This window comes from Corvus kubaryi, unplaced genomic scaffold (genome assembly GCF_017639235.1).
Source record: "Corvus kubaryi isolate FWS band 111438036 unplaced genomic scaffold, C.kubaryi_AGA036_p1.0 37187, whole genome shotgun sequence".
Taxonomy (NCBI): domain Eukaryota; kingdom Metazoa; phylum Chordata; class Aves; order Passeriformes; family Corvidae; genus Corvus; species Corvus kubaryi.
In genome coordinates, this window is record NW_024581053.1 from 1924354 (window position 1) to 1930695 (window position 6342).

General features: G+C 51.3%; 1 long non-coding RNA gene across 1 annotated transcript; it reads left to right on the forward strand.

Moving 5' to 3' along the window:
- The first annotated feature begins 1577 nt into the window (after positions 1-1577).
- LOC121661693 lies at positions 1578-5892 on the forward strand. The gene is made up of 2 exons (XR_006015068.1): positions 1578-1880; positions 2352-5892. It is a non-coding gene; the product is annotated as an uncharacterized LOC121661693 (long non-coding RNA).
- The last annotated feature ends 450 nt before the right edge of the window (positions 5893-6342 follow it).

Here is a 6342-nt window from a genome sequence, read left to right on the forward strand (position 1 = left end):
GGTGTCTCAGGTCTTGTCCAGGCAACACTTGAAACCACTGATATAAGCTTGGCCTTATTTCCCAATCAGGTGTGATTCTTGGTGTATCTCTTGGATCATTTGGGTTTTCCCAGCGCATTAAGCCCCAGTTCCCGCTTAAAAGTTACCTTGGTATCACCAGGCTTAGATGTTCTAGTCCACTCCTTTTCCAGGAATGCAAAGACAACCCCCCCTCCCCCCCGCGTCCTTCCCAAACTGTCACCCAGAACTACAGACATTCTACAGCATTACATTACAGAACCCAGGCAAAGCTTTTCTCACATTAAGGAACATGAAAAAAACCAACATCACAATCCATCCATAACAATGATGGAACATGCGAAAAGCCAACACCACAGTACATTTATAACAATCCCAGAATCCCAGGATGGTTTGGGTTGGAAGGACCTTAAAGCCCATCCAGTGCCAGCTCTGCCATGGCAGGGACACCTTCCACTGTCCCAGGCTGCTCCAGCCCCAATGTCCAGCCTGGCCCTGGGCACTGCCAGGGATCCGGGGGCAGCCACAGCTGCTCTGGGAGAACTCTGCTGGGGCCTCCTCCCCCTCCCAGCCAGGAATTCCCAATTCCCAATCTCCCATCCATCGCTGCCCTCTGGCACTGGGAAGCCATTCCCTGTGTCCTGTCCCTCTGTCCCTTGGAAATCCTCTTTCTCCATCTTTTCCTGCGGCCCCTTCAGGCACTGGGCGGCCCCAGCTGGGTCACCCCGAAGCTGCTCCTCTGCAGGCCAAGCGCTGCCCGCTCTGCCGGCCTGTCCCGGTGTGTCCTGGGGTGTCCTGGTGTGTCCCGGGGTGTCCCAGGGTGTCCCGGTCTGTCCCGGTAATGTCCCGGTTAAGAAAAAAAGGTATGTGGGGATTGGTGGGGACTGGTCCTGCACCAGTGAGGACTGGTCCTGCACTGGTTGTTCCAGCAGGACTTTGAGGGGGGGTGGCAAAAGTCAACTTTGCAAGTAAGTTTTGGTTTTACTGCTTTGAGCCTGTTAGAGGCTTTTGTCTGACAGACATCTGGAGAATTTCTACTCCTCCCTGTCCAAAAACTCTCAAGTTTTTACTCTCTGTTTTCCCCTCCCTGCTGATTTTCCTCCCCCTGCGTGATCTTGCTGTAGTAATAAAAGTCTTCCTATTTCTGCCTCAGAGTGCATCAGGAGTCTCTGAAACAAGACTAGCTCAGGGTTTCTGCTCCCTCAGGGCTCCACCTGCCCATCCTGCTCTGACTTGTGCTGTCTTCATTCCCTTCTCCTGCCAGTTCTCTCTCTCTCAAGCTCTGTGTAGAGAATGCAATAAAACATCGAAAAAACTCCAGCCCCATTTCCGCATTCCCGCTCCGCGAGCGGCGCTCCCGCTCTCGGCGGGGAGGCGCGCGGGCACTGCTGGACACTCGCTGGTGTCGCCTGCTGGCTCAAGGTGGTACTGCGGCCAAGAAAGGCACGCATGCGCACTGACTTGGGCACATCGCCGGTGGCACCTGCTGGTCGAAAAGCAGTACTGCCGCTAGGAGAGCTGCGCATGCGCACTGATCAGCGGGGAAGCCCTTTGTCGTGTGGTCATTAAGGGAGAAATGGAAACAATGCTGAGCATGCGCGGTGTTGTGGGAAGGGAAGCGCAGGAGCAGTGCTGTGCCTGGTTACGTCATGTGGTGTTGAAGGGCGGGGCGGAGCCGGGCAGCGCTGCGCATGCGCACTGGCTTTACCCGCCCGGTGCTGTTGCTCCGTGGGTACCGTCCGGCGCTGCCCGGGAGCGGCTTGGAAGCACCGGGTTCGGTTCCCGGCCGCGGCAGCGGCGGGCGCGGGTTGTGGTGACAATGGTGGAGGGCGGCTGTTGCTGTGGCTGCAGCGAGGTGGAAAGTGAGCGGAGAACGGCGACGCAGCGTGTGCCGGGAAAAGACCCGAGGGGGGGCGGCCCCGGAGCAGAGCCGGGCGGGAGCGGGCGGCGGGGACTGCGCGGGGTGAAGGCGGTCCGGGCGCGGAGCCGGGGAGGAGCTGGGGGGCTGGGGCCGGGGCTTGCGGGCGGCACGGCGGGACCTCCCTGCAGAGCCTTTCCTGGGAAACAAAACCTGGAGTTTGTCCCACCTCGGCCCCGTGGCAAGGGGCAGCGCAACCGAGGGGAGCAGCGCCTGAGCAGGGGCGGCAGCGTGCGGGCGCAGGGAAGACGCGGCTGGTGCTGGAGCGAGAACGTGCAGGTTTCTTACATTTAAATGAACGTGGAAAGCAGGGAGAGAGGTGGTATAAAAGCACCGGGTGCTCGGGCAGGTGAGACAGGACTCAGGGGAGGGACTCGCTTTCCTGAGCTCCTGAAGTTCCACTTGACTCTCTCAGGAGCACTCGTGAGAAGTTTCCCATTTGGAGATGGGCTCCAAAAGGAAGGAACTTGAAACCGCTTCTTCTGATAAATCCATAAGTATGGGAGGCCCTATGAAGCCCACGGGTGTAAGCAGCCAATAACTCCCACGAGTATTTTAACTACTAAAAATAGCAACTTTTATTTCTTCTGCACACAAACGACTTGGCTGTCCTGTGCAGGGTTCACTGAGGCTGTGAATTGCAATCCAGGGCATCTTCAGGCTCCTGGTGCTCGGGACTGTGGCATTTGGTGTGCAGAAAACATCCCAGGCTGTCCAGCTTGGGTGTGGATGTGCATTTCCACAGTTCCTCAGAGTAGGAAAAGGCCAAGAGGGTGATGGAAAGGCCTTTCTTCCAGGCCTGGGCATCCTCAAGACACCTCAAGGATGTTTTTTAAATGTTTGTTGTCTTTTGTTTCACAGCGCAGGGCTGAGCTGGAGAACGGGTGGAGACAGTGGCAAGCGGGAGTCCCATGTTTACATCTGCCCTTGGATTCCAGTTTCTTCCAGTGGGTCTGTGCTGCCCGAAGTACAAAGGAAGGAGGTGTTGGAGTACCTGTTTGTTCACCTGTTGAGCTTGGAAGAGATGCTGAGTGTGAAATTCCAGGGGTGCCGGCTCCTTGCGAGCTGTTGGTTGCTCAGGAGATTGGGTCGGGGAAAGGGGGGGAGAGTCCGAGCACAGCACAGTGGTAGGAGCTGGGTTTGCATCTCAAAGCCTGATAAGCTGGAAAGAAGACTTTGCTGTGTTAATGCACAATTACATTTTTGTGCAATTTTTTGAAATTAGGGCTGGGATCAACCTGGGGAGGTTGTCTGGCCCAATTCCCTGTGCCCTGCTTTGCCATGAGGAATGGATGCCTGACCTCTTTGCAGAGAGCTGCTGCTGCTAAAGATTTCTCAGTTTCTGTAGTGAATTTATCCCAGTACTTTGCTGCTATAAAGAAGTCTCCTCTTGCTGCCATTTCCCCCTATTACATTTAAGATCAGCTCCAGCTGAGTTAGAATTTAATCCTGACCTTTTCCCCCTTTTTTTTTTCCAAGAGGCCTCAGCTATCTCGCTATTTCTTTCCTCTCTCACCCTGCAGGTCCTGTTTTTCAGACCTCGTTCTTTCCTTATAAAACCCTTGATAACCCATTCCCCACTTAAGGCTTTGTTGTATCCTTGTTTTGCTACCTTCTGGGTGCTGTGGATGAAGGTCTGGCTTTGAGGAGCACACCCTGCTCCCTTTGCTCAAGGGATTGCAGTTATTCCAATCTCCTGCTGCTGAGGGCTTCCTTAGGCTCTTGCTGAAATGAAAAATATCCAGGAAGCTTTTCCTTTTTTGAGATTAGACTGGTTTCTGCAAGTCCTTGAGATGTGACCATGATGGTTAAAAACCCACAGTGCAAATGAAGGTTTCCCCCTTCTTCCCCCCTGCCCCCTACCTGCTCCATGCTCGGTCCTCTCCCTGCACAGTTCATTACTTTGTAATCACAACTGCTAAGGAAACCTTTCTAATCTTGTCAATTGGCAATGCAACTGCTTTTAAATTCTGTTTTAAAATAGGTTTTGAAGTCAGGCTCTGCCCTTGCTATTGATTTGAATTCTTGACTGAGTAAATTCTTGGTGCTTAACAAGCCCTTTGTTGCTTTAAAGCCTTTCTCCAAGGGTCAGAGAATAACACTGACAGGGAGTGAAGGAGCGCTGCCCAGTAGTTGCTTAGAAACGGAGTGTGTTAAACCAGGTTTCTTTAAAAGCAGTTTTGAGTAAGTGAAATTCAGTCACTTGAATTACTTTGGGAAATGGTCCATTTAGGATAGATCCACACTGACAGAAGCTGTTTATCTGAGGTCAGTACATGCTTTGATCAGTGCAGGGCCTTCCCCTCAAGAAATGCATGAGCCAAGCCCAGCAAGGTAGAGGAAAAGACACAAGTTCAGCTTAGAGAGCTGCACAGGTGAAATCCCATGGATGTGCCTGGAGCATGGCCCTCCCCAGCAGCTTTTCTTACAGTTAAATTCTTAAAAAAGCTAAAAGCTGATGTTCAGTACTTTGGGATCTGGCTCAAAACTGCGGAGAGGATAAACTCCCTTACTGGAACTCAGGCGGTGGAGTGCTCACAAGCCAGCAGCCAGATTGCTTCTTGTTCAGCTTCAATTCAACGTTGGCTTTTTGTTGTTGTTTTGGTTGGTTGGCTGGTTTTAAAGTATTCTTAGAGATGCTACAAGTGGGAGAACAGAAATAGAGTGGAGCACCACTGGCACAGTAACTGATATTTTACTGTTCCTCTTTTTCTTTTAAAAATATATGTAGATAACATGAACTTTTAAACTCTGTGATTTGGGAGAAACACTTTTTTCTCCCTCTCTTTGGAAGAGATATGCAAGTCCTGAGCCATTGGGCCAATGCTTGCTGCATTTTGTTTACGTTTTTACAATCAAACAAGATTGACAAGGAAGATACAACTCAGGAGCTCACTAGGCAGCAGCCTCCAAACTCTTTGGGTGATGCAGTAGGGTATGAAGACTGTTTTCCAGTGTGAGATTAATCCCTAATAACATGCTCACTGACATAAAAGTCACTTCTTAGAAGCCACGTCTTACTCCCTGAAGTGCAGGAGCTGAGGTGTTTGACAAAGCCTTGGCAGAATGATGAAGTATATCCCTGTCAGATTTCTCCTTCTCGTGCTAGCAAGAGCAATCCATCTTCTTTAAGGGTTTTGTTCCTTTGGGATTGTGTGTAGTTTAGAGGGAGAACAGTACCCAGAAGCATTAATTATTTAATCTGGACTGCTTTTTTCCTCGACGTGTGAGGTCTGAGTATTGTGCTGGGATGCAGGGCCAATAAAATTTCTGGGAGTCGGACTTGGAGCTTGAAAGTTTTAGAATTAACCCTGGAGACTCAGCTCTCTCTATGGTCAGAAGAGGGGGAGACACCTTCCTTCAGGATGTCTCTCCAGGGAATGCTTTTGCAAAGTTTTCTCTCGTAACGGCTGAAGTCTTGCCTCTTCCTGAAATTGCGGTGTAGATCCCACTGGAGGCAGTAAATCTGTCAAATGTATGAGCTTGGGCCTACACACCTGCTAAGGTGTGACTAGAGGTGTGAGAGCTTTTGCAAATGAATTTGGAATAATGAGAATCACAGAACCACTGAGGTTGGAAAAGCCCTCTAAGGTCATCGAGTCCAACGTGTGCCCAATCCCTACCTTGTCACCCAGCCCAGAGCACTGAGTGCCATGTCCAGGTGTTCCTCGGACACCTCCAGGAACGGGGACTCCAAACCTCCCTGGGCAGCCCCTGCCAAGGCCTGACCACCCTTTCCAGGAAGAAAGTCCTCTTGATGTCCAACCCTGGTGCAGCTTGAGGCCATTTCCTCTTGTCCTGTTCCTGGTTGCCTGGGAGAAGCAGCCAATCCTCACCTGGCTACACCCTCCTGTCAGGGAGTTGTAGAGAGCAAGGTCTTCTCTGGGCCTGTTCTTAGGACTGGTATGGAATCACTATTTTGCATTAAAGGACAATAAGCAGATGTTTTGAAAAAATACTTTGAAATGTTTTTGCATTGCCCTGGAAATCTGCCAAGAAATGGAGTTGCTTACCAGGTTAGGTGTTCTTGCCTGCAACTTCCCAGGGGCTGCTGGAGGTGGGATGAGGCTATTGCAGAGGAATTACAAGTACGTCGTTTCTCACTCAGGAGACTCTGGGTTTACTGTAGTTATGGGACTGGTTTTCCAGACTAGAGGAACCCCTTAAAGGACTGCAGAGGGAGGTGGAGATGGGATTTGGGGTTTGCATCCCCACCTCCTGAGCACACATGGGGTTAGATGCCCCTTGGCAGAGCTGTAAGGTGTAATGTGGGCAGCAGCTCCTCCTCTCTTTGGGGGCCTAAATTGAAATGCTCAGGAGCCAAATCACCTCTGAGCTGCTCTGTTGTGAGCAGGAGAGGAAGGGACACCTCCAAAGGCCACACAGCTCACTCATAGTCAGAAAAA